General features: G+C 41.3%; 1 long non-coding RNA gene across 1 annotated transcript; it reads right to left on the bottom strand.

The window, feature by feature from the left end:
• Positions 1–540: 540 nt before the first annotated feature.
• Positions 541–9,279, bottom strand: LOC122166374. The gene is made up of 3 exons (XR_006170786.1): positions 9,134–9,279; positions 8,461–8,517; positions 541–681 (listed from the first exon to the last, which is right to left on the bottom strand). It is a non-coding gene; the product is annotated as an uncharacterized LOC122166374 (long non-coding RNA).
• Positions 9,280–9,510: the final 231 nt, after the last annotated feature.

The raw sequence follows: 9,510 nt of genomic DNA, 5'->3' as shown, positions 1-9,510 counted from the left end.
TCTGGAGAACTCGCCCTTGAAGTTTAAAAGTGCTCATGAAGGTTATCTTTCAAAATGTGTTCCACACAAAAAGTTGCATTTATCAAATTCAGAGCAGTTTGCAAAGTGAATAGCAACCACTGTGCGTGGTTTTAAGGAAGAAGCAATAGTCAGCTGATGAAAGTAGAGCACCTTCATGTAGCACGAGTCTACAAGCTTGCAGCAGCACAAAAGCTGAAGAGCGGGATCAAAGAAAAAAGTAAATGGACAGACCCTCAAAAGATGGACTTTCAATGGGCACATTCTAATCTCATCTGCTGAATTTGTGTGTACACACTTTGGGGTGTGGAGGGGATACAGTCCTGCATGAGCATTTTTGTGTGTACCAAAATTAAACGTTTACATACAGACAAATTGGCAGGTTTGAAAACATCTGCACTGAGTGGTACACAAGTGAGACAGCTGTAATTGTGCCTTGGTCTCTATCTGCTGCATTAACTTCCAGCCTTGTCCACAGCTTAAAAAGAAGACAAGACAGAGCAAGTAGTCCAGCCTGACACATCGTTGGCTTTGTGCTCAACTAAATCAAGTCAGAATTCAGACCTTTTACAGTAGGTAAGAAAATAAATGATGTCTTCCATGTTACTGTTGTCAGTCCACTGCTTTCTTCCTTTCACTGATCCATAAATGGTATTACTAGACCTGGAAGGATGCAAAAAGTTTATTTTTTTTTTCCTGTTATGTCTGACATTTTGAACTTTCAATGTATTCCTGTGCATTGTAGAGGGTTTCTTTTGCTCCAATCAGTTTTCATCAGGAGTGGCTTATCAGACATAAAAAGCTGTAAATGATTGCTGGTGTTTCGAAGCAGAAATTCTCCTTTGAAAATAACATGTTCCCAGTGCTGGCATGAAATACTTGCCTGAAGAAAATATGTTATGGTCCTTAAGAAATCATCATCAGTAACAGTAAAGCAGCAAGGAAAGAAAAGCACTGTGAAGACACACCTTGAGGAAGAAGAAGGTATGGTGGTCACCCAGTTTTTTTGGGTAACCTTCTGTGTTCTGCCAGTGGTATCACTGCTTTATTTGCAAGGAGCCATCCATTTTACCCAAAGAAGGTGATCTCATTTTAAAGCAGAAGCATCTGTTTGGAGCTGCAGTCCTCAGTGTTTCTCAAGAAACGGTTGAAACTGTCAGCATTTTAGGAAAGCTAGAGGTATTACAGCCATTTCCTATCAGATGCTGACTTTCTAAATAAGCAGAGTAACAGTACATTTGAACAGATTAGGTTAAATGTTGAACCGACTTGATTAATGCTGGTGGAAACACAATGCTCACTACTCTATGCAAAATTACGGTTTGAATGAAAATTTCATGTTAAATAAATCAGATTGTATCAATTTAGAACTGTTAAACGTGATACTGTTTTAACATAACATGTTTCTAAAACTGAGTATCATTCTGAGATAAGCAGAGATGTTTCAGTCCTGTGAATTTATAAATGTTGGCATTATTGGTGTTCTTTCTTTGCACTTTTTAAATCCATTTCCATCAGAAAATTCTGTGTGGGAAAGAAATTGGGAAAAATTACTCTCAAGGATCTTGAGTCAAGTTATCTACTCAGGAATTTTGTTATGTTCATCATTCTGATTAAATAGAGAATTAAGTAGTCAACCTTTATCTATAGCTTGCTGAATATTTGTTTTGCAGTACAAAACCACAACAGAAAGCTCAGAAGGTAAGTATGTGCTTTAGCAGTGCTGGCATCCCTGATGATTCTTGTACAGTAACAGGGTAAAAATAAACAGAAATGCCTTTTGAATTACAAGTTCCATTGGAATCACAGGGGGAAGGTCAGTGTTTGCCAAATTGAAGAAGACAAAACTGGCATGAAAGGAATTTTATGTTCAGGCTTCTCAGAGGGGATTAGAAGTGCTTTCTTAATAGTGACTGAAAGGAAACTAGAATGGTGTGACTGAACATACAGACATTGCCCTGCTTATGCGCATATACACCCACAGTCACCACACACAGCAGCACAAGAATCAAATGCATAAAGTTGCTGCAACTTTTTTTCATCCTTCATCTCCACATGCTAAATATATAATAAGATACCTTGTTTTCTTGGCCTGTAGACCCACATGACCAAAATGAGGGACATTAGTAAGTGTTAGAAAAAGTATTCAAGTGTGAAATGAATTTCTCAAACATTAATAAGTATTTCTAGAACCTCAGTTCCATAATTTGACAGTTCCACAGTTAATAAATCACAGCAAAAGGAAAGTGTGATAACAGCAAAGCAAAAGGAAGCCTGGATCTATGAAGTGCAACTGAGGAATAAGTGAAAGAAGCATGCTGATGACCCTGAGTTTACTTTTGGGTTTTCTGAGCTTTCACTCAATTAAATTCATTCCTCTCCTCTAAAGACCTATTATATGCCTTTACCTTGGTTTCTAACTGATTTTTCTTGTAATTCAGCTTCTTTGCCAAGTTATTTCCATGATTTAAGGAGCAATGATTTAAAAAAAAAAAAAAAAAAGCAACACTAAGATGAAAGGAGCATCTACAGTATATTGGAAAGGGTTTTCTAAAGAGTGGGTTGATTTAATTAACTTCCTGAATGAAACAATTCGGGTCTGGAGCTGGCAATCTCCAATAATCACTCTTCGGCTTCTGTATGAAAAAAGGAGTCAATTACACAAAACAATGCAACAAAAAGGCAGTCAATGGAAGGAAGTAGTTATGTGTATTATGGCAGTATGCACAGTAAGAGGCTCAGCATCTAGAGGCTCAAAATGAGACACTCTTAAATGAGCGTCTACTGTGGTAGACACTAAATACACATTGGAAGAGACAGCCCCCTACTCCAGGGCTTATCTTCTCTGCAAGACTAGTTCCTGTTTATGTATTTTGAGCATTTCCCCTAATTCAAACTCTATCTGCACACAAAACACTTTAACACGAGTTGCTGTCCCAAGTTACTCAACGACCATATGTCAATGTGACCATTCTGTAACATGGACACCGCTTTGCATCGCTGCTCCTGCATCTCTAATTCTTTCCCTTTGTCTCCTCCTTTGCATGTTCTGAAAAGAGGTGATTTAGACCACATTTTTCCCAGTTAGAATTAATACAGAAACTTGAGGAAGTACTCAAGGCCTTCCAGTTGCTAGTGAGCATGAAAGATAGAATATAAGAGAAGAGTGAATGGGAGAGAGAATGGCTTGCCAAAGCTCATGGAAACAGGGTAGTATGTAGATTTTTTCCAACTCTTGTGATAATAGAGTCCTGATATCTACTGCCATAACTTATGTAAGCCATGGTAATAGGGAAACTTGTGTGAAAAGGGAGCATCATGAGATCATGAGCGTCGTGAAAAGCAGCATGAGCATGGGAAAAATGTATTTAGTTGAAGAAACAATAAATATTCCGAATCCATCTCTGACAAACATGGTTTTCTCCTAAAAGGGCCCACAAGATTTAATGTCTCACTCTTAGGAAGCCTTTCAATTCCTACAGCTTTCAGTGAATTCTGGTATATGGCGTATCTTGCTGTATCCATCTACTCTGCATGGACAGTTCATCTCATGTCCACTTATTTCTTTCGTGTCACAAGCAAAGACAGAATCATGGGGAACCTGCATTAACCACACAGTAATGGGCTTGAATTGCTGGTTTGGTTTCTGCAGGAGACTTACATAGCCCTGAGAGTCTGAAGCTCTCCCTAGAAAACCAGTTTAACTCCTGTAGACATCAATGTCTTTTAGCCTTGACAGCATGTGAATATTTACTGCAAAACAAAGGAAATGACAGTAGAGCAAATCCAGAGACATAAGTCTAGTTGTCTCAGCATTTCACCTCTCCCCATCTTGGTCTTCCCTTGCAACAAAGTGCTCACATCCTTTGCAAACACTCATACTTTAAAGGCCACAGCCCAGAAATATGTGAGTGAACAAAAAGAATTCAGCAAGATCAAGGCATTTGTCTCTCCTTGGTCTTAGTTTTGGATAATTCTGGGTCAGAATTTAATACTATGCTTTGTTCAAGGCTTTAAGGCAGATTTAGTTCTGAACAGCATGGCACATCCTCACTTCAGACGTGCATCTACTCCACTGCACCTTCAATCTATCCAGCAAAGCTCCTGGGCTTCTCCTGACCAAAGGATGTCAGTTGAGAGGACTGTGCTAAAATTGCTTCATGGTTTTCTGCTGCTGGGACAAAGAGAAAACCCTTATGATGGAGGTGAGAGTCTGAACTCTGCCACCTGTCAGTTCCACTGACATTAATGTGATAATTCTGGGTTAGGATTTGGTTTAAGAAGGCATCCTCAACCAGGTGAGCACATTAGCTGAAAAGCAAGCATATTTATAAGATGTTACCCTGAAGCAGTTGCTTTTATCGATATAGCTCAAATCAGAGTCTGACCCACTGACTCTAAGCCCAGAAGACAGTTACTGAGTAGTTTAAGCATCAAAGCTACTTGTAAATAAAGAAAATAAAACTGGCTTCTAAAAGTGAGATTTGTCTTATCACTCCTAGTGTATTTTTCACCCTACCAGAGGAATCAGTGAGTGGAGACTAAGCAGAAAGGAGTGAGAGGAGTAGGGAAGCTCTAGGGTTGTGATTTTATCAGAATGGCATATGCACCACTGCTTCATTCCGAATCATCCTATCTGTGGATTTAGCAAAAGAAATTTGAGACACTTCAAAAATGAATGAAAGTGATCCTGAATGGGAGGAAGAGAGAGAGAAAAGCTTAAAGTAAATAGCTTAAGTCAATCTATCCAAATGTCACATGTAAGGATGGCTCTGCTCTGCTTAATGACAGGAGAGCAAGAAAGGTGAGGGGGAGGAAGGGACCCTTTTGAAGGGCTGTTGTTCTAATGTACCTGTGTTTATTTTAAAAGCTTTTCAAGGAGGCAGGGAGGGAAGCTACTGTCTCTCAGCGATAAAAGTTGAGTGATTGAAGACACCATTTGGGGGCAATCTGTTCTCTGTCTGCGTAGTTGCCCGCGAAGTTCCTGATAGCTAGGTAAAGCATGCTCAGAAGAACGTTGCTGGTGGGAGAGGGCTAGGAGTCAGGACTTTATTCCTTGTACTGAGCCCAACTCCACATGTAGGCAAGTAATGGGAAACTTCAGTGAAACCACCCATCTGCCAAGTGCGACAATGGCCCTTACTCCTAAAGAGGGATGCAATGAGGTTGCTGAATGGAAAGACTTTATGGGTGAAAAGAGGTACAGATATATTAAATACCTGCTAGTTGAAAGAGATCAGCATGTAGAGCTAGATCCTTACTGAAGAAATCCTAATTTCTCTAATATATTTGTCCCAGTTCTAATTAAGTGTGCTGTGGGAACATCTGCACCCACCATCTTGCTGATATGTGGCAAATAATATCATGGGTTATGGCTCCTCCGTTACAAATGGCTTTTTGCTCAGAGTCTGATATTAAATGGTTTCGGGTTGGAGTCTACTGTGCTGTTCGTGAACTACTCTGTTTTAAAAGACAAAAGCTTTTGCTTCAGTTGCTCTCATATACAGACACTGTAACCTGGCTCTTGTGGAGAAAGCTGGCTGTGGAACATCTCCCGGCAGGTTGCTGAGGATAAAGGCATTCTTGGTTTTAGTTCCAGGAGATTGTTCTGCCAGAAGTTCAGAGTCAGTTCCAACACTTGCTGACCCCTGCTGTCCTCACACACCTCCAAACGGCCCTTATTTAGCTGATAGGAAAAAAACTCTCTTTTTTCTCTCTGCCTCTCTCCTGTGCTCTTTCTCTTCTAATGTTCTCCTTTACGAACAATGACATATTCTCACTGTTTCTCCTGTGCCCTTCCATTAGATGAAAAGCAAGGTGCAGATTTGTTTTTTGCTGTCATTCCAAATGAAACCAGAAGAGTTATTCCGGGAATCATCTGCACTCTGCACTTTACCTAAACAAATTTGGAAGGACAGGTTTTTGAATGCAACTGATCCTGCAAGGTGTGCAGGCCTTTAGTCAATGAGAAAGAAGGACATCACAGCCATGGTGCGAACAGAGGGCTTTTTCATAGCACATGCGTACTGATATGAAAACTATTTTCTCCCATATTCTGTGATGTGACACCTCAGAAAAAAATAAGAACCAAGAAAAGGAAAAAAAAGAGGGGGTGTTGGAGGGGGTGAGGAGGCAGGGGAACAAATAAACTAATATAAAAGAAAGGTTTGAGGACATGAGGCCAAAACTGGGCATCAGTATTTGTAGGTGCTAGCCATAGTCCCACACCCAAGTATATACAAGAGGACCAGATTTTCAAACTTGTACAGCATTCAGACTGTGCCCAGCCAGCTAACCTGTTTTGTGCAATCTGATCAGTTTTCTGTATGGCTAAATAGGAATTAAGCTCATAAAAGGAAAGGGCCCAAAGGTTTGAGACAAATTACTTCAGACAAATCCTTGTCACTAGCATTCCCTTTTAGCTTGTGGCTTGTTATTGCAGCCTTCTGAGTCATCTTACTGCAACTCTGAAAACTCTTTAAAATGCCTTACTACTCTATTTTCTATGCAGAGGGACCTGCATGGAATTTAGGTCATACAGCTGGGAGGTGACACAGATGGCTTGGTTTCAGCAGGGCAAGTGGTAAACAACAGGTGACAAAGATGGAAGAGATGATAGATAAATTACTGATAGACATTATAGATAGGCAAAATGAACATGAGGGGTTTGAACTTCATGAGAACGAGAACAAGGAAGTTTGAAATGTCAGGTTGGTTCGAAGAGTGTGTTATAGGAGGCAGAGGAAGAAATAATCAGTGCAGAAGCTATCTTGTCCTGAAGTTTGGGTGGAGAATGGGAGTTTCCTTAAGCGTCCTTTTTCCTACTAATGGCCATGAGACAAAAACAATCACTCTGGGGACAACAAGGCGGTTCAGGAAAACCAGATGGGGTTGTTGTGAACAGGCTACTTAATTCATACTTCCCTACAGCAGAATTTTCTCATCTTTCGTATGATTAGTAGCAAATGAGCACAACATTTCCTAGAAATAAACCTGAATTCTGTCCCCAAACCAAGACAAACAGCATCACTCAGTAAATCTTCAGACATGTGTGGATAGTGGTTAGCATCGCCCTAAGTGCAGAACTCCTGAACAAGCAGAGTTGAGGTTCAGCGTGGCAGAGCAATGGGAAAGTTGTAAATTGGGGTACATTTATGTCTCAGCTTATTTTCTTCTAGCTCACCACTGGAGTTAACTGCAAAGGGCAAAAAGTCACATATTCTGACCCCTAAAATATCTGTCCATGTGAGTTCAGCTCTTTGTCCTTGAGGATCTCTGGCTCTGGCTTAATGGAGCTGCAGCCCAAGAAGGAGACAGATGGTACTGATGGGCTGAAATTATACTCAGCTAAGTGCAGAGCTATAACTGCTATTTGTCATTCTAACATCACTGATTTGTCTAGAGAGAAAAGCAAATAACTTGTTGGGGGAGTAAGCAACCGACTGGCAGTGGCCAGGCCAGATTGGAAGTGGGTGGAAGGCTCAGCACACCGAGACCCAGGTGCCATCCGCGCTCAAGGGAGGCTATTAGGATGTCATTTCACTTTCTTTCTCTGTCTGTCTTTCTCTCTGCTAGCTGTGGAGGTGGAAGGTGCGTGTGTTATGAGGTGAACTGGGGAGTGAAGATAAAAATCTGTGGTAAGGAAATGCTACAGCTTTATCTCTCTTCTTTGATGTGGCAGGACAAATTAATTGATAACAGAACCAGCCAAAGCAGATGTGGTCATGGCCTCCTGAACTGCCCTATTGCAAGGAAAGGGCCCAGCAACATCAAAGACAAAGGTCAGCCAGCATTCCCCAAGCACAGAAAGACAAATCATGACAGGCAAATAGCTTAGGCTGCCATTGGGAAGGGGTTATTACCACAAAAGATGAAGTCTGGCACATGGCCACTTCCCCAGTCAGCTGGACTCAGTGGCTTCCCTTCTGTGCCATCTCTTTCTGTACCCAAAGGCAGAGTTTTGACATAATATTTTTCTGTAAAAGTGATGATTGCTCTGCCTGTGGTGGCACAGGAGAGTAAAAACACAAAGTAGAATCCAAGGAGAAAGACAAAGCCCACAGAATGGAGTTAGAAAATTGTCTTCAGTTACTTTGAATGCTCTCGGAACCATGTCATTTGGAACTAAGGTAAACCTACCCTCTCACTTGCTAGTAAGAATAAAAAGACTTGGATTCTAGTCCCAGCTCTGCCATTTGGCTTGAGCAATGCAGTTCCTCTCTTGTGTCTGAATCTCTCTGTAAAATGGAGGTGACATAGACAGCCACTATGAGACCTCCAGCCCTACCAGGACTCCAGATGATATGAGTATTTTGTATGTAGTATTGCTTGTTTCTACCATTCCATTTACTATTCTCTCACCATTATCAATATGCTGATTTCCTAACATGCTTCCTACCTATAAGAAATATTTCAGAATTCACTGAACACATAACATCTTACCTTGCAGTGCTGACTGCAATTTCCCAGATTTAGTTTATTTGTTCCTTCTTCCTCCATCTGGGAACAGAAAAATACGTCCTTCATACACTACGACCTTCAAAACAAAACCCACTCTGCCCTGGAGTGTGGTTTTCAACTAACTTGGGGTGTGTGTTTTCTTTTTGACTATAGTAATAAATTCCTTGTATTCAACCTTGCATCACCATACAGCATCAGCATGGTATAGTGACATCAACATGCCACTGAGGTCTCTGATCACGTATGCCAGGATTTAAGCCAAGGCTTTAGCTATTTTTCTGCCATTCACGTGGGCAGAGCTGCTACACAGGACACATGCTACGCTGTAATCTCCGAATGCATTTCTTTTCACTGCAATAAGGCAGTTCAGCAGCAGATCTTGGTGCTCTCAGGCAGCCCTGGAGAGCTGCTCAGCACTGGCTACCAGGAGATGCTCAGTTGTTCCACTTTTAAGTGTCCTTGTGCCCATTATAACATTGTAACAAAAATAACCTGAAGCGGGTATGCGTTCCCAGCAGGCAACAGTGATTCATAGCAAACTGTAAAAACCAATGTATGACATAGATAAAGGCATTCAAAGCCCCAAGACACAGTGCTGGTGTGTGTATACACCCTGGGCTACGTCACCAGCCAGCAGAGGACTGGAAAAGCTTACCTCCTGTAGCGTGCAATAGAAATGTGGGGGGACAGGTCACATTCACTAGCAGCCAGATCCCGTCTTTCTCCTTTGGAGAAACTGAAAGGAGAGAGCAGAAAGGCAGAAAAGCCCTGGGAGGCAGTCCGGACAATGTTCTCCAAAGGAACGTGAGACAGCTTTAATTGCAGTACCCAGGGCACTGCAGAAGCAACGGCATGTTTGCTCTGTCCCTGCAGACCTCTGACCCTGTTGGGGAAAGGAATCTATTGATCATGCCTGTTTGGTTTTCTGTGTTCATTTCTGTTTGATTAATTTTGTGTCTTATTTTCTGGAGAGAAGGACCAACTAGATTTTGTCTCTCTTTTCCAAAGTAGCCTTGTGAATCATAGAAAGTT

The sequence above is a fragment of the Centrocercus urophasianus genome, unplaced genomic scaffold, assembly GCF_019232065.1.
Source record: "Centrocercus urophasianus isolate 14NV4802_14NV808 unplaced genomic scaffold, USGS_Curo_1.0 seq_33, whole genome shotgun sequence".
NCBI lineage: Eukaryota > Metazoa > Chordata > Aves > Galliformes > Phasianidae > Centrocercus > Centrocercus urophasianus.
This window is presented reverse-complemented; position numbering and strand designations above follow the sequence as displayed.